Below are 25,806 nucleotides of genomic sequence, written 5' to 3' on the forward strand. Positions count from 1 at the left end.
CTACGATCGAGCAAGCATCTCTCTCCACCCAGCGCCATTTGAACAACCAAAGCTTTGATACCAACTGATGCAAATTTGACTAGCAATCAAGTGGCTCAAGAATACATTGATTTCATTCAAACGATTCAAACCGAATGATTCGGTAAACAAGCTTAAAAGCTTACAAATACTTTAATTAAAAACAATCAACTACTAAAGAAAATACCTACCAAGCCTATTTATAAATAAAAACAAATAATTGGGTTGGGCCGGACCGACTCAATGAACCAAATAGTTTTTCTTTGCAATCAAATTGTATCAAGATTCTCATAGTGAAACTCAAGAAAAACTGAATTCTAATTAATAACAAAAATAATCAACTACTAAACAAAAAACCTACCAAGCCTATTTATAAATAAAAACAAATACTTGGGTTGGGCCGGACCAACTCAATGAACCAGATGCTCCAGCATCATACTCCCGCTTTTAAAAAAAACTCGTCCTCAAGTTTTGTTTCCGGGCCAGAGCCCACCTGGATCAAATGGAAAATCAACCCAATCCTTAATTAATATTAAGACTCGCCTAAACAGCTTATATGTATGAGTCATCTTACCAGCTGGGTCGAAAAGGGAGTTGAACAGTCTTCTATTCACTGTCAACAATGTATTAATGTGGCATGGGAATGTAAATGTTAATCCAATTATTTTCTCATGCATGTCACTAGACTTACCCATAGGATTGGTTAGCCCATGTGTAAAACATGCATCATTCTCACAAACTTGATCGTTATCAGTAGACCCTGATATTGGTTTTTCAATTTGAAAATCCATTCCTTTTTGAACTTCCCCCAAAGTAGGAGATTTTATTAAATCACCACCTTTTTCAAATATAGTAATGATTGGGTCAACATCTAATCCCATCTTTATTCCCAGCATGAAAGATGGGGTTACCATGGAAGCCACGGAACCGTCGATCACCATCGCATGGCCAACAACTTCAACACTAGAGATCTTGGAAGGCAATATATCACCATACTTCTCATTCAATTCCACCGTTTCGGTTGACACACATGTAGAACTCCGCCAATACCCATCGAGTGTCATTTTCGTTGGCTCATCCAAGGAAAGGGCTAGACCACCCGTAGCCACCATATCACCACCCATAGCCACCGTATGTCCTTCCTTATCCCGGTAGATATCAAACACGGGTGGTGAATCATAAATAAAATCGCCATCGGAAGTATTCAGTTCTTCCTCCTCGTAATTATCAAAACGAGGAGGTGAAAGATAGATAAAATCGCCATAGGTAGGATGCTCCTCATCCCCGGTTAACTCATCCCTGATGGGTTCTTCCGGTTCCGTTTCCTTCCTTGTCGATGATGCCTTAAGGTCTTGGATCCGTTGCTTGAGTATTTGAATCTCGTGTCGTAACTCGAGGTCACGTACTCGTTTTCGGAGTCGTTTGTTCTTAAGATCCCGCGGGTCGGGATAGATTCCACAGCTGCCTCTGTCGGCGACTCTGCTAGTAGAATACCGATCTCTACCTTGGGCACGTGAATCGAACATACTTCTCCCGTTGCCTCTGGCGGCGAATTTACGATCGAGCAAGCATCTCTCTCCACCCAGCGCCATTTAAACAATCAAAGCTTTGATACCAACTGATGCAGTTTCGACTAGCAATCAAGTGGCTCAAGAACACATTGATTTCATTCAAACGATTCAAACCGAATGATTCGGTAAACAAGCTTAAAAGCTTACAAATACTTTAATCAAAAACAATCAACTACTAAACAAAATACCTACCAAGCCTATTTATAAATAAAAACAAATACTTGGGTTGGGCCGGACCGACTCAATGAACCAAATAGTTTTTCTTAGCAATCAAATTGGATCAAGATTCTCATAGTGAAACTCAAGAAAAACTGAATTCTAATTCATAATAAAAATAATCAACTACTAAACAAAATACCTACCAAGCCTATTTATAAATAAAAACAAATACTTGGGTTGGGCCTGACCGACTTAATGAACCAGATGCTCCTGCTTCAGTTATTCTCTAATATTTTGTTTAGGTTATCTTGATGTTAATATATGGTTGTCTATTTATGAAAATTTATGATTATCTATATTGATTTTGTTATTTATTTATTTTCAACCCGTGTGTAACACGGGTACTATCCTAGTATATATTAAAGGACGAATTTGTCAAATTAAATGTTAGGAAATGAAAATTTAGGGTAAAAGTACGTTTAGCAATGAAGGGAGTTACGTCCAACCTAACTCTAAAATCGACTTGTGTATTATAATCACGTTATAGCCTCGATATTTGTTGAATCAAATTCCAATTCTTTTGCCCCTAAGTTTTGCATAAACTAAACTTATATACGATTTGGATAAGGGTATAAAGCACCTCACTAATTCATTTCTTGTTCACTATTGCATGACAATTATATTATATGAGATTGGGAGATTTAAAAGTAATATATATTTAAATGTAGGTATATAGGTATTAAATAATCTCAACTATCATATTTTGATCGTTTACGGTCTTAACTAGCGAAATGGCTTGTGAGAGTCCCAAATTTTAACATATTTGCTTCCAACGATCCACGACTAACGGAAACTTAACTCCGCTAGCCTCCAATCATAATATAAACGTTTTTTTGGTAGAAAACTTTTTTTTGTCGGAAAACTCAACTTGAACACCACCACCACCTTAACACTACCAGTTGAACCTGACCACCACCACCTAAACACCACAATCGGCAACCACCACACGAACATCAACACGACCACTTTAACACCACAATTGACCACCACTAACTGAACACCACCACCATCGTTGCTGGCCACCACTATCCGAACACCACCACAAACAGTTTCCTCCTGAAAAAGGAGTTTTCATGCCGAAAACCTTTTTCCAGCGACCACCACATGGGATTCAAGCGACCTCAATAGTTGGGATTTTTACTTTAAAAAAGGTTTCTAGTTGTCTGATTTAAGATTTCAAAGACGTTTGAGACGAAATTGTTAGTCGTGGATCGTTGGAAACAAACATGTTTAAAAAAATAAGACTGTCACCAGCCCTTTCATTTGATCTTATGTCTGTTGTAACCATAGGTGAGGTCATTGTTGGCCCTTTTTATGTTTTTATTAAAATCCGAATTCTTCAAGTAACTGATAGAATGACCTTCTAAAACTTAAACTTGAAACACAAGAAACCCTAAAAGCATTCAAATAAAAAACTAAATCTACATAAGATAAATAGTCCTGAAAATAAAACAACAAATAAGCACAAACTATTAAACTGACCCGTATTTAAATAAAGTGTTTCTTACACCATTAGTGTTTATAATTTCTAAAAAGTAACATGTTTGAGTATTAATTAAGGTATTCAAGAAACATGTTTTTTTTTTTGTGCACTAGTCACTAACACTAACACTAACATTAACATTGATACATGAAAGAAAGCATAGGACCTAAATTTGATACTTGACAACCTTGATGCCTAAGCCGGTTACTTTCGGAAAATCACGTGCACTAGTAACGTAATTAACTCTTAAATAAACTGAAGAGGTAGGTCCCAGCAGAGCCCAGTTGGACCCGCAAGACTCACCTTGAAGAGAGACGTCTGCGCAGAAACCAACTGGATCCGCAGGACCCACCATGCTCAGAGACGTGACGTCCTTACGCGCAGTACGCAAGCTGTTCCCGCAGGAAATGCCTCCCAATGGTGAAGTACTCTGCCTGTTCCCGCAGCTGCGGATACAAGCCATCAGGGAAGGCCACCCGCGCAGCAAGGCTACACGCACAAGGCACTTAGCTCTCAATAATTCAGCTGCCACCTGAAGAAATGAGCAAAGCCGGAAACAATCCCGCACAAAGGCGGGAGGGGGAATACTCCCGCCCAAATAAGCCAGTCCGTACGATACGGGAAGATCTTCTGTACTATACCTGACGAGGTATGGGCAAAAGATCTGACCAGAGATACGACAGCTCATTGACAACAGTATGGCGAGCAGCATGCTCTTGTACTGTATGTCACTATTAGCCGCTACCTACTCACCAACTCCTGTCATACCACGTGCATAGCCGGCAGTTTGTGGAAAAGGAATAGTACACAGTAGGCCTGGTCACTGTCAGCCGCTGCCTACCCACCAACTACCAGCATGGCACGTGCGTAGGCCACAGTTGGTAGAACAGGAATACTATTCAGCCGGCTACACCTTCTTGGAAACCTACCTTCGGCTATAAATACCCCAAATGGTATGATCTCATCATCTTATCATCATATACTATCTCGTATTACATATTATACCTGATATCTGCTCTAGCAATCTCTTAATATACATTTATATTCAAGAGCAATCTAGTCTGATTCTCACGCCGGAGGGTGGTCACAAGGAGGAACCCCCCCTTCTCAGTGACGAGCTCACGGTGTCTGTTTTGCAGGTTATCTGAAGAACCATCTTTGCCGGGTCTAACCCCTCGTGGGAAACATCTATTCAACCCCCAGGTAACCCGTAATCTGCCCGGGGTCCGGTTAGTGTTTCTTCATTGGCGCCATCCGTGCATAAAAGCTAGAACTTCATTTCTTTTCAGTTTTTTCAAACTTCTGGAAAGATGGTTAAAGAAACCCCGGTAACCACAACCCCAACTACTGGGGGGAATACCGGCGACTACACAGTTTTTACGAACACTACCCCGGTTACCCAAGCCGGGGCAAGTGCAGTAAATTTAACAAACACTACCCCGGTTACCCAAGCCGGGGCAAGTGCAGTAAATTTTACGAACACTACCCCAGTTACCCAAGCTGGGGCAAGTGCAGTAAATAATCGCTCACTGGGATTCACCGATACCCGGTTAGAGAGAGAACGAACGAGGCTCCCCCGCCAAACACTCGATGAAATTAAAGCGTGGGCGGAAGCACGTCAAAAGGAATTCCAAGCTGAGTTGGACGAATGCTTGCGTTCCGTCCAACAGGCTGACGAATTTGGAAGCACTCAACAGCTCAACATGAGTAGTGAGTGCGAATACTCGGAGGAATCCGACACCGACGCGAACCCTCGCCATAGGGCAAAAGGGAAGCGTAAGGAAACGGACTCCCAACCGAGAAGGCGTTTTGGAGAAACCTTCAAAACAAAAAACACAGGTGGAAATCCACGTGACTTCTCGAAAGCATTTACACCAAATGCTGCAAAGGCGGGAACGTCCAAATTTGCAAAGGACATTGCGGAAGCAATCGTCCCGAAAAGTGCCAAACAGATGCCCAACATCGGCACTTACGATGGTATATCTGATCCAGACGATCATTTGAACAGGTTCATAGCGGGGGCAACCGTCAGTAGTTGGACGGACCTACGTGGTGTTACATGTTCCAAATGACGCTTGTTGGGGCTGCTAGAGCGTGGTTCGATCGTCTACCGGTCCACCACATCTACGGTTGGGAAGACTTCCAGCAAAAGTTTAGCCAACACTTCAGCCAGCAAAGAAAGTATACCGAGGAACAATGGACAATCCTCAAATGCATTCGAGAGGAAGATGAATCTTTGCTAGACTTCATCACTCGCTTCAACTCAAAGAAGCTAAGTTTGGGTAATATTAGCGAAGATCTTGTTCGCGCTGCTTTCATCCAGGGCGCGAACGACCCAGAGCTCATCCGCACCTTAACGGGTAAAGATGGCATGCCATCCACATGGGATGCCATCATGACAGCAGCAAAACGCTTTGCGGAAACGGAGAAGCAACTGGGTAGAGATCTCCCCCAGAGCACAAACCTCTACACCCAGAAAACAAGAGAAGACAACGTCCTTACCGCCCGACTAAACAAAAAGCGGAAGCTAGGCATTTGGCAGTCAAGGGTAAACTTTGACACCTCATCCGGCTTGCAACATCGGTTAGGCGGAAGGGATAACGTACGGTCGAACCAGAACTCCAGATGGACGCCACTCACCAAAAGCGTCACCGAGATATTCGCCACTGAGGAGCTCCCATGGCCAAAGGCTCCAATAATCCGACATCGTCACAATGCTGATCGGAGCAAATACTGTGACTTTCACAGGACAAAAGGCCACAACCATGAAGAATGCACAGACGTTAAGGACACGGTCGAAGCATTTGTCAGAGATGGGACGCTCGCGCACCTCGTGGCGCAATGAACGCTGAGCAGGCTGATGCGTGTAGAACCCCAGTTGGGGAAAACACGAATAAAATTACAGCTTCAATGGAGACTACATACTGCGTAAATAACGAGATCCCGAACCAGGTGCATATCGGCTCGATGGCACTCCCATCCCAACAACATGGAAGGGAGCTCAATTACACAGTTTGCATGTAGATCAATTCCAAATTTGTAAAGAAAAGGCCCAGAGCCACTTCTAATGGAAATGATTCTCCTTAGAACATCGACGCTGATGATTTTACATTTACTTTTATGAACTTTCAACACTGATGCCGGTTTTCACCGCATACATAAGTGTGAAAGTCGTTGCGTGGGGAAGGCGGCAAAACCCGCATAAACCCAAAAAATGGCAAACCTTCACGCAGGTCAGTTAAAGGTAAAGTTCAGTCATCCCACTAAATGAAAGTGCCGGTCTATCCGCATGAATCATGATAGAGGAAACTGAACACTAACGTATTAACAACCGCGCGTCGAACGGTTAATTTATTCAACACGGATATGACGGTTTTCACCGCATAATTACGTGGAAGGTCGTTGCGTGGGGAAGGCGGCAAAACCCGCATAAACCCAAAAAACGGCAAACCTTCACGCAGGTCAGTTAAAGGTAAAGTTCAGTCATCCCACTAAATGAAAATGCCGGTCTATCCGCATGAATCATGATAGAGAAACTGAACACTAACCTATTAACAACCGCGCGTCGAACGGTTAATTTATTCAACACTAATATGCCGGTTTTCACCGCATAATTACGTGGAAAGTCGTTGCGTGGGGAAGGCGGCAAAACCCGCATAAACCCAAAAAACGGCAAACCTTCACGCAGGTCAGTCATAGGTAAACTTTGGTCAACTAAATGAAAGTGCCGGTCCTAACCGCACAAATCATGAGAGGAAACCGAACCTATTGACAACCGCGCGTCGAACGGTTAACTTATTCAAAATACTTCAGAAAATTTCTAACAGAAGGATGAGGAAAAACCCTCCACGCAGGTCAGATGTAGGTAAAGTTTAGCCATCCTACTAAGTGCAAAGGACGGTCCTACTCGCACAATCACGAAAGAGGAAGCAAAACTTCAACCTATTATCTACCACGTTCAAAGGTTAACTTATCCTAAACACTTAGAAATTTCAAAAAAGATGAGGAAAACCTCCACGCAGGTCAGATGCAGGTAAAGTTTAGCCATCCTACTAAGTGCAAGTGACGGTCCTACCCGCACAATCACGAAAGAGGAAGCAAAACTTCAACCTATTATCTACCACGTTCAAAGGTTAACTTATTCTAAACACTTGGAAAATTGCTAATTTAAACTAAAGTATGCAAGTCATATAACGTTTATAAAGCAAGGAATCCAGTGAAAATAGCGGTCTTACCCGCACAAAGATTTATATTTCATAATATTCATTACAAGAATGGCCGGGTAACTACCCGCCTACAAGAATATAAATCTATACAAGCTAAACCTATCCTAGCAGTGGGAAGGGATCTTCAGGATCAAGCTTCAGGGCCACTTCCACTTGGACCAGCACCATCAGTAGAGCGTGGCGGTTCAAGGAAAGCTTTAAGGATAGCTAGCCCATCATTAGCAGCAGCAACTTCGTTCACCTTCTCCACCACCGGATGCGGGAAGGCGGCATACTGATTCACTGCTTGGTCGTATACAGCTTCAGTATCCACATCAAATAAAGGTAAGTTGGAAGGCGGGATGCCTTTCTCAACGAACCCTAGACCAAGCAGGAAGCCGGCCTTTTCCCCATCCTCATGAGAAGCGTTGAGGGCTGCGCTCATAGCATCGTCATAAGACGTATCCGCGAAGACCCGATGCACAACCTACAAGAAAAAATACAAGTATCAAAACCTTTTCTATTTACAAAGAAAAGCGTGAAGACATGAAGCTAAACATACCTGAGACAACGCTTCTCGAAGAAGCCATTCCTTGGGAACCAGAGCCTCCTGGAGGGCAGCTTGAGCTTCGTTACGGGCGCGTTCGGCTTCACTTTTGTTGAGGTTGGCAAGCAACACTTCTTTAGCCGCAACCTCTTCGACGCCCTTTAGCTTCCGCACAGTGTGGTCAAGCACCCCCCTCTGGTCCAAGATCTCTTGGAGCTTTTTGGCGTCTTCCATCGCCAAGGCATCATGAGCCTGCTGGAGAGCCTCTAATTTGGCTTTAAGCTCCTCTTTCTCCACGCGTAGAGGCTCAGCAACAGCTTCAGCCTTGGTGGCCCTCTCGGTCGCGTTCCTTGCAGTTTTTTTAGCCAGCCGAAGCTGTTCGTTAACAGCTTGGGCAGCCTTGGAACGGGCCTCGAGCCGGGCCTGAACTTCAACCTCGAGGGCCTTGAAGGCCTTCTCCTTTTCCGCAGCCACTTCGGTAAGCCTTACGTTCTCCTCCCGGACAGCCCGCGCCCGAGCTACTTCTTGAAGGCGAGCTGCTTTTAACTTGTCGTTTTCACAACAAAGCAGCTCGACGCGCGGCTGCATCCGGGCCAGGAGAACCCGAAGCTCATTGGTTAGCCTACCCTCCTGGTAGCTAGCCATGGCTTCCCCCAACGCACCACTGGGAGCTGCGTGACGAGCCCACTCCACGCACTCCACAGGTGTGCGAAGGGTTGTTCCTCGGCGGATGTTCCATCGTGGAACATACACTTCATTGGAATCCGACAATGCAAAAAACAAAACGCAGTTAGGAAAAGATGATATATATATAAAAAGGCCAAAAGAACCCTACGCACCTGTAGGGTCAGCAACAGGCCGATAGCCGCCAAACCCATCACCTGAACCCAAGGGAAATCCATCCAAGAGGTCAGGCAGATGGGAAGGAGGCAGAGGTTGGCGATAAGCCCCAAGCATACCTGAAGGATCGGTTGTAGCTGCCGACGTCGGAGGCATGGAGGCCGCCGCGGTAGAAACCATCGGAGGTGAACTCACCGGAGGTGAACTCACAACCGTGGTCGCCGCTGCGGAATGCGCAGAAAAAGTAACCGCAGGCTCAGTAAAAGATGCGGTAAAAATGGCACTGACAGCCGGCGGTGATGTCATCACAGCTGGAACAGTCGGCTCAACGGAGTGAGCAACTGAACCAGCGGAACCAGGCGCAGCCGCCTGGGTCGTCGCCTCAGGTAGGCTGACCAAGCCTACCGTCATGGGTCCGGAGGTACTCCTCCCCGCTCCACCCTGGAATGCGGTAGCATCCACGCCTGCGCAAAGAAGATAAGTATTAATGATGGAAAGCTATGAAGTTAAAAATAAAGGAAGTTTGTACTTACGGGTTTTCTTGAGCCTAAAAGTGCGGACAGGCGGGGACGAACCCGATGGAGCCGGCCTCTTTACGCAGCTCACCGTCGTCATCCGGGGCTCTCCGGAGGTGACAGTCGCAGCCTCCGGAGCAGTGGTCCTATCACCACCCGGGTTCCCCGCCACCTCCTCGCTCTCGGTCTCTGAATCAGACCGAGGCACCGGATCGGCAGTGGAGGCCACCTTCGCCTTCCCCTTCCCCCCGGCAGCCTTCTTCTTCCGCACCAACGGAGGACCATCTGCGGATTCCTCATCAGAACATAAGATTAGAGGAATTCCAGCAGAGGTTTCAGCATTGAGGGGTCGAGGGTTGAATAACGCCTTACCTGGCCGCCTGGCGCTCAGGATCTCGTGGCCTGACGGGTAGACCTCCACGAACCGATCCGCCGTCTGTTCAAGGATGGGCAACTCGTTCTCATCTAGAGCGCGAGTACCCATCCGAGCGGGACTGTCAGCCTCCCGCGGATACAGGAGCGACTGCAAGTCGTTCCCCTCTGAAATAAACAGGAAAGAAGTTAGAAGAGATTCTAAATCAACAAAAAGAAACAGAGCATACCGTAGGGAACAGAGTTCAAACCGTATTCGAGGACGATCGGGATCTTTCGCGCATCCGCATCCTTCCACACCCGGCTCATCCCGAGCATCACCATCCCGGACTCCGCAAAGCGGTAAACTGGAGATTGGACTCGGGATATCTTCGAGAACCATTCCGCCTCCTGGTAGTTGGAGGCGTGAAGGCTGGGAAGTGCTTGCCCATTCTTGAACTTCATGGCAAGGGGGACGGTGCGAGCGGAGATATAGAAGAACTCCCGCTTCCACGAACGAAGACTGCGCTCGGTCGCGCAAATCTTCAAACCCTTGATCCGGGTTATCAGCGTATACCACCCCTGGATGCACCTCCAAGAGTAGAAGGTCATCAGGCGGTCGACGAAGGGCTCAATGCCCAGAATCCGGCACACCCACTCGAAGTGGCGAATCTTCGCGATCGCCATCGGGTGCACCTCGGTCAGGTGTACACCGTGCCTCTCCAGGACACGGTACACAAACTTTGTCAAAGGGAACCTAAGATTCCCATAGACAAAGAATGCAGCATATACCCCGATCTTGCCTCTGGGGGCATCATACACCGTCTGATGAGGTTCAGGAAACTCAGGCTCGAGAGACTCGAGCATGAACTTCCTGACGATGTACTGATATAGATCGACAGGCAGAGCACACTGGCACTCGCCAGCAGTACTCTTGTCATCGGCGTACACCCCAGCCTCCTGGGCTGTAGCTTCGAGATCGTGAGAAGACATCTTGCAGATGAAAGAAGAAAACGATTTCAAGAGAATGCTCGACTGAAAAGGTGAGTATTCGCCGGAAATCGTTTTGAAGATGAAGAGAAAAGTGAAAGTGTGGATTACAAAGAACCCTCTCCCCCTTTATATACTAATCGCAATTAATGCGATGAATTTAATGCGGAAGAGAGAGAAATCGAAGGTGCAATGAAACTATGACACGTGGCAAAAAGCAAGCTGGCAACAGCTGTTGAAAGGACGCGTACCATTAATTTCGCAGCCACGCGCCCGAAAAATCGCGCCCACGCGCCTGAAAAAGCGTCTGGAATGACCAGGTACTGTCACGTCACCATAACTTCCTGCACGTCCTGACACAGTCAGAAGAAACCGTCGCACGACGTTTCAGGGGTTTGGACTGTTCTTATCCTTTCACCAACTCTTCGAATTTCAAAAAATTTCAAAAAGATTCAAAAGTAAGCGGGAAAATACCCCTTACCTTGGCAACCAAGTAACTGTAAGACAGGTGCGGGTACAGTGTTAAGGCAAAACCCTTCACATACTTAGCACCTGCAGGGAATTAAAGCCAAGAATACCTCGGCAACCAAGTAACTGTAAGACAGGTGCGGGTACAGTGTTAAGGCAAAACCCTTCACATACTTAGCACCTGCAGGGAATTGAAGCCAAGAATACCTCGGCAACCAAGTAACTGTAAGACAGGTGCGGGTACAGTGTTAAGGCAAAACCCTTCACATACTTAGCACCTACAGGGAATTGAAGCCAAGAATACCTCGGCAACCAAGTAACTGTAAGACAGGTGCGGGTACAGTGTTAAGGCAAAAACCTTCACATACTTAGCACCCGCAGGGAATTGACGCCATGAATACCTTGGAAGTAAAGTAACCGTAAGACGAGTGCGGGTACAGTGTTAAGGCAAAACCCTTCACATACCTAGCGCTCCGCAGGGAATTGAAATCAAGAAGGATCTTCTGGGCAATGCTTGCGGAAACGGGAATAACATCCCCGCATAGCGGGAACGTCGAGAACTACATTGTTTGAAGCTCCAAGATGGAATTGGTGGTTTAAACATAATTGATCACTATGTTCAAAACTACCAAAACCTCATGGAGAATCCACACAAGTGGGACTCAACGCTCCTGACTTGCGAGGAGGTTACAGACCTACCCGCATCATACCCAAAGATCAAGCAGGAAAGTCGGGAATTTCTGCAAGTGACATAAGGACTTCCGCGGGAAGAATCCCCATGGAAAACCTTAAAACTAAACCCTTTTCAAAACCCTTTGCTTAAGTCCAAAAGTTCACCTCACTTTATTAAACATTCATGAGAAGAACATTGGACTGGGGGGACTTGAAGAGGTAGGTCCCAGCAGAGCCCAGTTGGACCCGCAAGACTCACCTTGAAGAGAGACGTCTGCGCAGAAACCAACTGGATCCGCAGGACCCACCATGCTCAGAGACGTGACGTCCTTACTCGCAGTACGCAAGCTGTTCCCGCAGGAAATGCCTCCCAATGGTGAAGTACTCTGCCTGTTCCCGCAGCTTCGGATACAAGCCATCAGGGAAGGCCACCCGCGCAGCAAGGCTACACGCACAAGGCACTTAGCTCTCAATAATTCAGCTGTCACCTGAAGGAATGAGCAAATCCGGGAACAATCCCACACAAAGACGGGAGGGGGAATACTCCCGCCCAAATAAGCCAGTCCGTACGATACGGGAAGATCTTCTGTACTGTACCTGACGAGGTATGGGCAAAAGATCTGACCAAAGATACGACAGCTCATTGACAACAGTATGGCGAGCAACATGCTCTTGTACTGTATGTCACTATTAGCCGCTGCCTACTCACCAACTCCTGTCATACCACGTGCATAGCCGGCAGTTGGTGGAAAAGGAATAGTACACAGTAGGCCTGGTCACTGTCAGCCGCTGCCTACCCACCAACTACCAGCATGGCACGTGCATAGGCCACAGTTGGTAGAACAGGAATACTATTCAGCCGGCTACACCTTCTTGGAAACCTACCTTCGGCTATAAATACCCCAAATGGTATGATCTCATCATCTTATCATCATATACTATCTCGTATTACATATTATACCTGATATCTGCTCTAGCAATCTCTTAATATACATTTATATTCAAGAGCAATCTAGTCTGATTCTCACGCCGGAGGGTGGTCACAAGGAGGAACCCCCCCTTCTCAGTGATGAGCTCACGGTGTCTGTTTTGCAGATTATCAGAAGAACCATCTTTGCCGGGTCTAACCCCTCGTGGGAAACATCTATCTAACCCCCAGGTTACCCGTAATCTGCCCGGAGTCCGGTTAGTGTTTCTTCATAAACCAAAACAAGACTAAATTGCCCTTCACTCTAATCAGCCCTATCACATGTGAACTCAAATGATTATGTCATATGTATCGGGTTAGTAATTGACTCAAATATATATCAATTTAGCTCATTTATTGGTTGAATTTTGCAAAGCCAACATGTTCAGATTTTTAACAAACCATCACTTTATTTTTTATTTTAGCTAAAGATTGTTAAAGTTAGAATCATACCAATCATCTCATTAGATTCTACTTTAGTATCTAACAGTTGCACTGCACGTACTCGTGCCAATGCATCTTACAGGTCCCACTTCAAAGTGTCATCCATGTTTGTTGCCAATGCATACCCACATCAAGAAACACCATGGAGTGAACGACGAACATATATGTTAATGGCATTAATCTAACATGTTATCCAATGGCGGACCTTAATGGGGGCGGGGAGGGGTCGTGCCCCCCCCTGTTTTCCGACCAAGACTTTCATGAATATAGGTTTTTGTAGAAGTTGTTTTTTTAAGGTTTGATCTTTGATCCTGTGAGTCATTTTGTTTTAGAGAAGTGATGGTAAAAATAGTAGAATGATAAGAACATGAATGTTTTTTTCTTTCCATGAGGAACAAGGATATCCATGGATGAGTGTTATAGTTGCATTGTATGAAATATGAAATAAGAAGGAAAGAGAAAGGATTATTACTTTTATTTAAATAATAAAGAATTAAGTCTCATAAATTCAAACAAAAAGCTTATTTACTACGGTAAATGAAATGATTGATGTTTTGGTAGTCTTTTTTAAGAAGTATTTTAATATTTTTATTTTACATTTTTATACAATATTTTTTTTTAATTTAGTATAATATTTACTGTTTCAGTTTCTTTTAATTCTAAAAATATTTATAATTATATATGGTAACTTTCTTTTTAACAATGTTGTAATTTAATATTTTCTTAATATAAACATATTTTAGAGGGAAAAAAATGGCTTATGTCTTTTAAGCACGCCAATCGGTGTTTGAGGGGTGTGATTCAAAGAAAAAAGGTGTGAATCATTTGAATTTTGATTATATTGAAGTTTAATGATTTGAACTTTTAATAATTTTTGACCTCCTAAATTAAAAAGTTCAAGTTCCTCATTAATATCATCATTGTAAGATGTAATGGTAGTTAAAGATCTCCAACGGGAGCAAGCATACGGGACAAACGTCGCGTTAAATCAAACAACCAACGCTATAAACCATGACTCTTTTGCAAAATTGAGATTTTTCAAAGTTGCATATAGTTAATGTTTAAATCATATATTTATTTATTTATTTTTGGCAAATTGGATTTTCATGACCTCCTCTTTTTACAATTGGCCGATAATAATTCCATCTTAGTAAATAGCTGTCACCGGTCTCAACTTTCACTCTAATTACTTTCATCCCCCCGTTAAAAAAAAATTAATGCCGTTAAGTTTTTTCAAATTTCAAACTAATGTTTTAGGGCTTTTGATCAAAATGAGGATACGAGTCAATGACGTAAAACTTACCTTGAAACGGTGCTCCAATCGACTTCATGTTTGTCAATTGGAAGTTTAAACACCCGAATTGAAACACTATTGCATCGTTTGGACCGATGTTTTGAGGTAACTTTTACATCAATTAACTCGTATCATCATTTCAATCAAAAACATTAAACCATCAATTTGAAATCTGGAAAAAACTTAACAGCGTTAAGTTTTTTTAACGGGGTCCAATGAAAATAATTAGTGTGAAAGTTAGGATCAGTAACAACTATTTTCAAGGTGTAATTATTATCAGCTAACTGCAAATGTGGGATTATTAAAATCTAACTTGTTTTGTTTTTAATTTTTTTTTTCTAATTACCATTTTCATTTACCATCCATATAAAAGCCTTGTACCCTGAATTATATTAACACTAGTTTGATCCTCTTGTGTTGCGGGAGTTAATTTAAGTTTTTGTTTTTAATCGTTTAGTTATTTCATGATGATTTATTTTATTTTTTAACGTAGTTTTGTAGGCTTTTTAGTTTTTTAACAAATAAACATAAACGAACACGAGCATGTTGATTTTTTTGAATGAAAAAACATGAACAAAAATATATGTCTAATGAAAAAGGGGCGTTGATGTAGTTGACGATGTTGGGTAGCATCGGAAGTTAACCGGTGATGAAGATGATAGACCAACAACGGAGAACATGTAACGGAGATAAATTATATTAGGGTTTGATGATGAAAGTGTTTAACAATAAATGAGATGTTATTACCCATTTGAGGGCTATTAAGGTTTGGTAAGACCCATAACCCGCGCAAATTATTCTTCAATGATTAAGTGGTTATTTCACAAATAAATGAGATTTATAACATGTTTAAGGCTATCCGGGTTTGGTGAGACCCATTACCCGTGAAAAATATTGTTTGATTATGGAAAGGTTTTAAAAATAAATAAGATGTTATAACTCATTTAAAGATTATCTGGGTTTGATGAGAGCCGTATCCGCAAATTCGAGTCAAATTCATGAGAATGCTCCATTAAGAAATCAAGCAATATGATAACTTTAGAAAATAAAGAAACAACCTGATAACGACACGTAAGATTTTATATTTGGTAATTATAGATAGTCAGATTATATAATTTGTCTTTGATCCGTAGACAAAAGTGGTGAAGAATGAAAAAGATGCCCCAATTCCCAATATTTCATCCACGTCGGATTCTTCTTTTTCTAAACAGCCTTAATCTTCATGAATAGAAGCCTTATGATTGGGATAATCTAAAACATGTCTTGACATGTGGGCCCCACCTTGCTTTATTCTACATATTCACAAGCTTATATATCTAAACAAGATCACAACACAAGGAGGATTTAACATTTTAACACTCTACAACCATATATCTAAACAAGATCACCTTGCTTACACATACAACGATGATTTCCACTACTCAAAAACTGTTTGTTCTTCTTACCTTAATTGGAATAATACTACCGGTTGAACCATATACGATTTCCAAGTTTGGTGGTCATCGCGTGGTCAAAGCAGTTTCCATGGTGGGCCCGCAAGCAAAACCATCACATGGGGCTTTGAACAAGAAGTTTGACATGTATCGGTCAAGTAAAAGACCGGTTCGAAAAGGGTCTGACCCGATTCACAACCGGTCTTGATACGTTGGGAAACGACTTGAATGTTTTAAGAGGAAACCAAAGGTTATGATGTCTTTTTTAAGTTTGTAATTGGTATTAGAGTAGATTTATGTGCATAATTAGACTTTAAGGGTGAAGTGAATTATAGCTCATAACTCTTGTTGGACAAGAACAAGAATAGGAGAAAGAGCAAAGACGTGTCATCATTTGTTGGTTTACATTCTTAGAACTAATGCTATTGTGTTCTACTTGTTCATGATCTATAATATCATATTTGTCACTGGTAGGGGTGTAAACGAGCTGCAAGCTTGAACTTAGCTCGTTTAAAGCTATATTTTAAAGCCCAAGCCAATTCAGGAGTAGGTTTTTGAGTTCGAACTCGACTCCGGCTCGGCTCGCTTAATATTTATTGATTTTTTAATTACTTAGTCTATATATTTTTTATTTGTGTTTAAAGTTAAAATAATTATTTTATTATTTTATCATAATTTAATATATAATAAAAAAATTTATTTAAATACATATTAAATAGATTTAATATTTTAAATAATATATATATATATATATTAATAAAAGGTTCGTTTAGACTCGTGAGTCGGATCAAACTCGATTTGTGAAATTTGAGCTCTGGCTCGTTGAAGCTCGAGCATGACTTTAGATTTTAACGACTCAATCTCGAGTAGCTCACGAAACTTCTTTTTTACTAGCGTAGTTCAATTGCCATAGTGAATTTCGTATCATTATGTCATAATACGAAACTTAAATGTACAATGCTCATAACCCACCTTTATGTCTTTACTTGTACACCCGTTATTTTAGTTAAATTCCCATACTTTAATAAATACGTTAATATTCTATCATAACCTATGAGGCTAAGACCGTAGATTTCAAGTTTTTGTTAAATAAATTATAAAATACTAGTAAAAAAGCCCGCGCGTTGCAGCGGGGACGTAACATGAATTCAGTCGGTATGGGGTTGGTTTTTTTGATATCGACATTTGTTATAGCCAAATTTATAGTCGGTATAGTTTATAATATAAAAAATAAGAAATCTGTGTAACAACATTATCATAAAAAAAAAGTAAGACACTTACGTATTTACTTTTTCCTTTAATTTTTAGTTAATGAACATAACTTATGTATATAAGCAAGTTGTGTTTGGGGGCGATAAAATCTTGACTTTCAAAGTCTAAAACAATTTTGTAAAACTAAAAGATTTGTCTTTGTCTGTCAAGCTGCATTTTTGCTAATTTTGCTACAACCAGGTTTGAGCATTATATTCATGTTGAGTGTCAATTTAAAAGTGTTAAAAGGGTCATGTTTGTGGTGACACGAACTTGAACACGAACTAAACCCGAATATTCTGGCAGACGCGTAGACCCACAGACAACCTGTATACGTTGTTGACCCGAACCGACTTGTTTGATATGAGTATTTTTTTCAATATTTTTTTTTTGTCTTTCACATAGAATACTTTAAATTTACATTTTTACAACAAAAATTTCGAATTACACAAATAAGAAATACATGTAATACAATCAACAAAACACCACCACGAGCACAAAGTTCCACATGCTTGTATGATTTTGTACTGTTAATATACACATGTATGTATGCATGCATGTATTATGATTAAAACTTAATAATAATAAACTTTGTTTTATTAAAACCCGATACTTTAATCCATGTGTCCTCATCGTTGAATGAATTTATAAAGTTGCTTATTTTTATTTTATATATGTATATATATTATATAATAAATGAATTAAATATATTTTTCCTTAAAAGATTTAAATAAAATATTTATTTACATTTTACTACATATTATATTTAAATAATTACACATTATTACTATGATTATTTATTTATTTATATATTAAGTATTTTATTTATTCAAATAATTAAAAGTATATCTCATTTCATATTTAATTATATTATTTCATTTAATATGTATATTTGATCATTTATTTATTTAGATTCAATTATCTTAAGCATATCATTTAAGTATTTAATTATATATTTTATCAAGAATAGATGTTGGTGAATTTATAAGTAATATGACTAATGATTCTAACTATATCAATCGTTCGATCAATAAACATTCTAATCCTAAACCTAACTCAATTCACATTAAAACCTTAATTCATCAAATTATGCTATATCTCTTATAATCAATTTAATATTTTATTATCTAACTTGGAGTCCTTGACGGTATACTCCGAAGGATTTATCTTTCTCATCACTTATATTTCGTTCATCCGATCAGGTGAGTAATCACTCCCCCTTTTAACTCATTTTTAACCGTTTTGGGGACTTATGCGTATTTACAATATTTACCTATTATCTAATATTCAAAACCGCAACTGTTTAATCCTTGTATGTATATCAGTTTATGCCTAACTTGCTATTTGCTTACTTACTTTATTTGAACCGCATTCGAAGAAGTCCAACATATTCTCAGTCTAGTATGATCATACGACCGTCGTAGTGGCCGGCGTCCGACGCATTGACAATGGTTTCACCGACACCTCATTTTGGTAACCAATGCCCACTCGCATGGCAACGGTTTAGCCTTTTCTTTATAGTTGATTGTTTGTGTATGTGCTATGGTTTAACTGTTTATTCTCACAGGAACCTTTGAAAAGCTGTGAGTAATCAGTTCGCCCCGGCATTTCCGCCGTAGGTTGGGGTGTGACAATCAACGGGTAAAGTTGTATTCCAGTTCGATTACCTAGGACAGCCTAACCACTAATTTCCTCATAAACCTTTCAAGCAGTTGTGTTTGACATCGTTTTCTTCGTCGCCAAAACATGATCTGCTAAATAAAATGAAAGTTGGCTGTAGATATGCTTATTTACACAACAAAAAAACACTACACGTTACTTATAAATCGTGTATTAGTAATTATTATAAAAGTTGAATGCAACAAAAAAAAATGCCACGCCTCTTTCTGCTCTAAACGTTTATTCAACTCGTGTAGAAGAGCGTGTTCCCAATACCACATGTGCCAACCATGCACTATATTTTGGCGTTGTCCATTTTCATCATTTAACATTTCTATTCGCACGTTGCAACAAGATATGCATTAAATCATAAAAAGTTTACTATATGTTCGGATGCTCAGAAAGTTCAACATGATGAAACTTATTGAATGAATACAACCAAGTATTCAAATTTGCTTTTAAGTGTTCATGCGATATTGATATAGAATAATCAAGCGAGAATCCAAGATTCCAAACAAAAACCTCAACATACCTTAATATTGAGGCTAGGCGAGAGGCGTGTTATGCAATGAGTATTGATTCTGAAAAAATTGATACACCTTAATAGTGAGGCTAGGCGAGAGGCGTGTTATGCAATGAGTATTGATTCTGAAAAAATTGATACAAATATGAGTTATGATTATAAAAATTTTCATATTTGCTTATATGCTTTTAGAAAAGTGTGATAAGCATATAAGCCTTTTAAATAAACAAATCCTAAACACCCCTTAAAAGTGGATTTTCAAATGCCATTTACTCGTAAAGCTGCAAGCTTTCACGAAACTACTTTTTTCAAGTTTTCTTTTGTTCCTTCTTTGGTTCTTCCTAATGTAATTTTGCATTTGAGTAAATGAACATTGATCAATCAAATAGTTTTAGCTCTAGAACACTAAATGTGTACAGTGGTGGAAAAACATATTGATAAAAATTATTAGTGATAAAATTATAACTAAATAAATAATGTATAGTAATATATATATAAACATATATATTAAGGTTTTTTAAATTCAAAAATACATAATACTTAAAATACTTTTGTCTAATGGAGTTTCATGAGTAATAACTTCTTGTACACAGCCTATATAGCTCTATTTAAAAAAATAGGCTGTAGACTGGTTTTTGACTTTTGAATGTGTTTATAATAATTAATATTATATATATTACATTCATCTTCTTCATCTAAAAGATCAAGTGACCGCCAGAGTTTGTCTGAGTTCTTCAAAGAACAGAAAAAAAATAGATATGAACAAATCTATCTTCAGTTTTTTTGCTTCTTCTAAGCCCAAAAATAGGAGGGGCCACAATCCCTCCCCGCCCCAAGATCTGCCCTTGAATGTGTATGCTTCACGGTAATATTGGGCATTTAAACGTGTATTTCTATATCTTTACCACTGATCCTCTTCCATACAAACCATATCATATAATAAAAAGAAATGAAAAGTTACACAGTTTGATTGTTTGTGTTTTATTTTGTAAAATGACTAAAGCTAATTACAAATGTTGAAAAGGGTGTTTGGTCTTGCATATTAAAACTATGAGAAAATGTCCAAAATGGGCATTTATGAATACGTTTTTTAGGTTTTAGGTGTCATTTCTAACAAATTCTTAAAATAGGTATTATATACTAGTTGTGATGAATAGTTTATGATTAACCACGAGTAGTTTGTATAACCAATTAAAACTTGCCACGTGTCTATAAACTAACCGTAACGACCAGTTTCACTAATTATCTACTCATGAAGATTAAATAAGTTTAAAGCCTCGTAATCAACGCCCACGAGTAAATAAAATATCCTTTAGTCGCGACGAGCAGATTCTAAAATCTTAAGAGTCGCGAGTAGTTTATCAAACTAACCACGACGATAAGTTTGATTACCAAATGCATCTAACTGGTTTGTTTTACAAAACACTAACCAGAATGGTTAGTTTGTTTGGTCAACTAGTCGTTACGAGTAGATATTGGTCAACGACTACTTACATTCATTATACGAGTATTTTAGTGGTAATTAACTCATCTCGGTAAGTTTACCTGGTAAGCATTACGCATACGAGTAGTTCATATGTTGTTAACTCGTCGTGACTAGTTTACCTTGTTTACATTCCGGATACGAGTATTTTATTAGTAATTAACTCGTTCTGATAAGTTTACCATATTTACATTACCCATACGACTAATTTATTTGTAGTTAACTCATCGTGTCTTGTTTACCTTGCTAACATTCCTATATGAGTAGTTAATTAGTAACTAAATCGTCTTGGCTAGTTTAGCATAACAATCTACTCGTCTCCTTACTTTATAGTCTAAACTAGTCGTTACAATGTTGTTTTGAAGTTGTTGGGTTTATATAAATGTCATGTTCTTGTTGTTTTGAACCCGCACATCAATGGAGGAAGAAATTGATAATATTGTAGTTTGTTATGGCGTAAAGTGGGAAGAAACAAAAGGAGCTACTGAGTATACCACCCACACATAGGTGATAGATGTAAATATAGATAGGGACGATGGGCCTTATACATGTTATAGGTGATAGATGTCAACGTAGATAAGGACTGTGGACCATATACGTATTGTACATAGGCATCGGCATAGGAAAGGACTGTGGACCTTATACGTTTTGTATTTGTGTTGTGGTAGCATAGGGGAGTACTGCGGACTTCGTACGTGCTATGGTTTAGGTTGCAACATAGGGAAGGACTGAGGACCTTGTACGTGTTGTTAATATAGGATGGTATAGGGAAGGACTGCGGACCTTGCACGTACCATAATTGGTGAACATAGGTAAGGACTGCGGACCTTTTACATGTTCACGACCTTGAGTACAGGTATAGACGGTGGACTATGAACGTACTCTCGGTAGACTGAGGTTGGTGACTGTATGTATGTATGTATGTATGGTAGTAGGGTAACTGGTTAAGTATGGATATGTATCTTGGATATGTATGTATGTATGATATGTGTATGTATTGTATGTCACCTGATTAACTAGAACTCACTCAGCGTAGCTGACTTTTAGTATACACGTAGGTGAATATGTTCAATGAGCTAGCTTGAGGAGGGCACATGGCATGGATTGAACGGCTAGCATCTGAAGATGGAAGAAACGATGTTTTAAATATATCGTTTTATGTTATGATTTTAAAGAAAAGATTAATGTTTTGTATCGAATGATTAAGTTAATGTTTCCGCGAAAGCTTTTAATGAACTCTGATTTGTAGGACCGTGTTTATGAGTAAATCCAACGTTAAAGTAGGGCTACCGGGAACGAGGCCTTACACTAAAGCTTCTGAAAAATTCGAGGAGTACAAACGGTTAAAAACTCACACTAACTCGTTACTAGATGAGCTTAATCGAGTTAAGCAAGCTTATGATCAACTTCAAAAACGTGAAAAGACACTTTTGATGAAGGTTGATCAAATTGAGAAAACAATAAACAGATTCATTGACGAGAATGCTGCAATCAAACAGGAATTTCAAACTGATAAGCGTGAGCAAGTTAATAGGGCTACATTCGTTCATAGTACAACATCTGAGAGAAAGAAAGAAATCCAATACCAAAATCAATCCAATTAGGATTTCTTTGTTCAAAAATACAAACGTAAACTAACTAAGAAATCTTCTTGGTATAAGAATAGTTCTAAGTTTGTTTACATTCCACAATCAGATGTGGGCAACCAAGATGTTCTGAAAACAGAAAAACAAAAATTTCAAAAATTCAAAATCTAAAAATATGAGCTCAAATGTCCAATTAGATATTCCAAAGTTTCCTTCGAAACAAACGTTAAGATGAAAAGACACCGTTAAAGATGTTTCGAGGAAGCCAAATGTTAAGATTGTTGATTTGAAAGATTGTGATAGCAAAAGGTTTAAAAAGGTGAAATTTTATGTGAAAAGATCCACTTCAAAGTTATATCATTGGATCGTTAAGAAAAAGGACTCATCTGATCAAGTTGATGTTGAAAAAGATATATCCGTTAAATCCAAAAATTCAGAAACTTCAACAGTTATACATGTCGATTCTGAAAGATTAAGGACGGGTGTGTTAGACTATCAAGAAGATAGGGGGAGATGACTTGAAGATCGAGTTTGTTAGTCTAAGCAATATCTGAGGGGAGTCAGTTGGAGCATAAAACGTCTACTGCTTAGACACCAAGACCAAGCAATATCCAAGGGGGAGACTGTTAGAGCATTTTTGTCTATCGCTAGGTCTTGGATTGGTTAAATGAGCTAATATTGTTAGATATGTTGTAAGGAACGTATAAGTTGGTCAAAGTATAAGCTTATACGCCACACCCACCTTATACAGTCTATAGTGTTATAGTATAAATAGGAGATTTCATGTTATATTTTGCAATCCTTTGTAATCTTAGAGAGAGAAATCTTGAGAGGAGAGAGCAAATCACTTGTACTTAACATGTCATATGAATATTAGTGGGGTTATGTGTGAATTTCCATGTGTTTATCCTTTTGATTAGTGTTTCCTTCATTGATTATCGTATAGTAAACATAACATGATTACGATCCGTCTTACGAAATTTCACATCTTCAATCACAACTTCATCAGCAGTTTCAACAAAAATGTTGTTACTTTTAACATGATTTTCTTGAGTTGAAGAGTTAGAAACTGATTTCTCTTTGTTAATGTGTTTTGGTTTCTCCACATTAATGATTGATTCAACCATAGAATTAACTGTTGAAGAGCTGTTATTAACAATATTTTCTTCTTTTCTTGAAAATATATTGTTTGAATAATCATTGTGAAATGATGGGTAACCTCAACAAACCCTAAACCATTTTTAGAACCTTTCGGTCTACCAGATACTTCGATTATTTCATTCAATAGAAAAGATGAATTTATAAATTTTCCCAACATGCTTTTCAACTCAAGTATTTCATTTTCAAGCTCAGCGATATTTGTTCTTGATTTAAGAATCTCTTGAATATGTTGATCAATAATAATTAACTTTTTAGAAAGTTCAGCCTATAGATCATGATTAGCATTTGACAGTCCCTCAATTTTAGTTTAGATTTTTGTACCAAATCCAAGGCTTTTCGATGAGCTATTGCTAAATCCCTCATCAGGCTTTCATTTTGAAAATGAATTAAGTCAAATTTCGACTTAAATTCTTCATATTGAACACAAGATGAAGTTACAGTTTCAGCCACATTTTCATTTTTTACATTATCAGTTTCATCACAAACTGGAGTAGGACTGTCCTCTTCTATTTTCTCCATGCAAGCAAAAGAATTTTTCGGCTTGTAGCAAGACACATCAGAATCAGATTCAGTTGCTGACTCATCATTATCAGCAATCAACATTTCACCCCTTGCGTCTTGTAAATGCTCAATAGACTCAAACAATGCAGGATTTTCTTGGTTACCATTTGAAGAACTTCTCAACAGTCTTTGGTTCCGGTCAATACCCTCAGTAAATAAAGCTTGTGAACCACTCGGCTTCACAGATTCACTCCATAAGTCTTCTCTTTAGAATCAGAATACTTCTTCTCAGTATTTCGATCTTGGCTACGGTGTCCCATGTACTCCTTCTTGGTTTATCACATTCTTTTTCAGATTGTCCGAAGTCTTGATAATTATAGCACCTCACCTTTAACTTATCAAAACCAACTCTTTTGTTTAGAGTTGGCAGAGTCTTCCCAATCTTCTGCATAAACCTTTTAACTTTCCTCACAATCATCCCCATATTCCATTTGAGATCCATCAATTCCATATCATCCGGGCCTATCTGGTCGTAATCTTCATCAGTAAGCTCACTTGTGGTAGTTTTACCACACACCAATTGCTCGTATGAACTCATAAATGCACTTAAGAAAGAAAAGTGTTGTTTTGCTTCCTACATGTTGACATTCGATGGTTGAGCTGAAGAAGAATTATCGGCACTAGAAAATGTATTACTTGTCCCACCAGTATTGTTGTTGGACCCAGATGCCTTGAAACAAACAGTTGGCATAGATTCATTAATACCTTGAGGAACTTCTTGATTCCGAGAATAGAAAGCAGAAATTGGAACCGAACCGCTACTCATTGGTAAAGAACCAACATAGAGAGTAAGATCTTGATTATCCTTTGAAGAATTCTGGCATCTTAAATCATATTCCCTTTCCTAAATCTACTGCATGAATTCCAGCGCAGTCAAATCATCATTTTTGAAGAAACGGTTTTCTTTCAATACCAGTAGAAAAGTGGAATATGAATTCGGCAATGATTCTTAATCGTATCAATTTGGTCAAATAGAGTAGGTTCCATCTTTAAGTTTGTCATTTCGGCAATGCAATGATTAAATCTCGTTAACATTTCTTCTAAAGTCTCTCCCTTTAATAAACAAAAGTTTCGATACAAATACTTCAACATGACCTTTTTGCTCTCCAATGTGTTACCCATACTTCTCATTTTTTGATGTTGGAAAAGAAAAGCACAAATATTTATTTTTCCTACTCGATGGAAAATATTATTAGGTAATGCCATGGTCAATGTCGAATAAGCTTTAGTTTCAATCTCTAAGGCTTTCTTTTCATCATAAGAATAAGTGTCAAGTGGTTTTTCTTCATACTTGATACTTGGCTCACCAATCATAGGAGGACTATAAACATTATCAAGGCTTTGAGAACAATTAGGATGCATGGATCCTAAATGAGCTCTAACCTCGACTCCCATTTGGAAAAGTCACTCAATTTCATAAGTCGTGGACACTTCGATTGTGATCCAATTTCAGCATCCAGATAAAGCATCTGTTGCGCAATCATATTCTGTGAAGCTAACGCATAGAAGTTAGCCATTTTCGGAAAATAAAGGGTTTAAACTGTCAAATTTAAAAGTTATGGGTA

Source organism: Bidens hawaiensis, unplaced genomic scaffold (assembly GCF_021521415.1).
Source record: "Bidens hawaiensis isolate Kalapana, Puna unplaced genomic scaffold, B.hawaiensis_p1.1 tig00024247_1, whole genome shotgun sequence".
In the NCBI taxonomy this organism is placed as follows: domain Eukaryota; kingdom Viridiplantae; phylum Streptophyta; class Magnoliopsida; order Asterales; family Asteraceae; genus Bidens; species Bidens hawaiensis.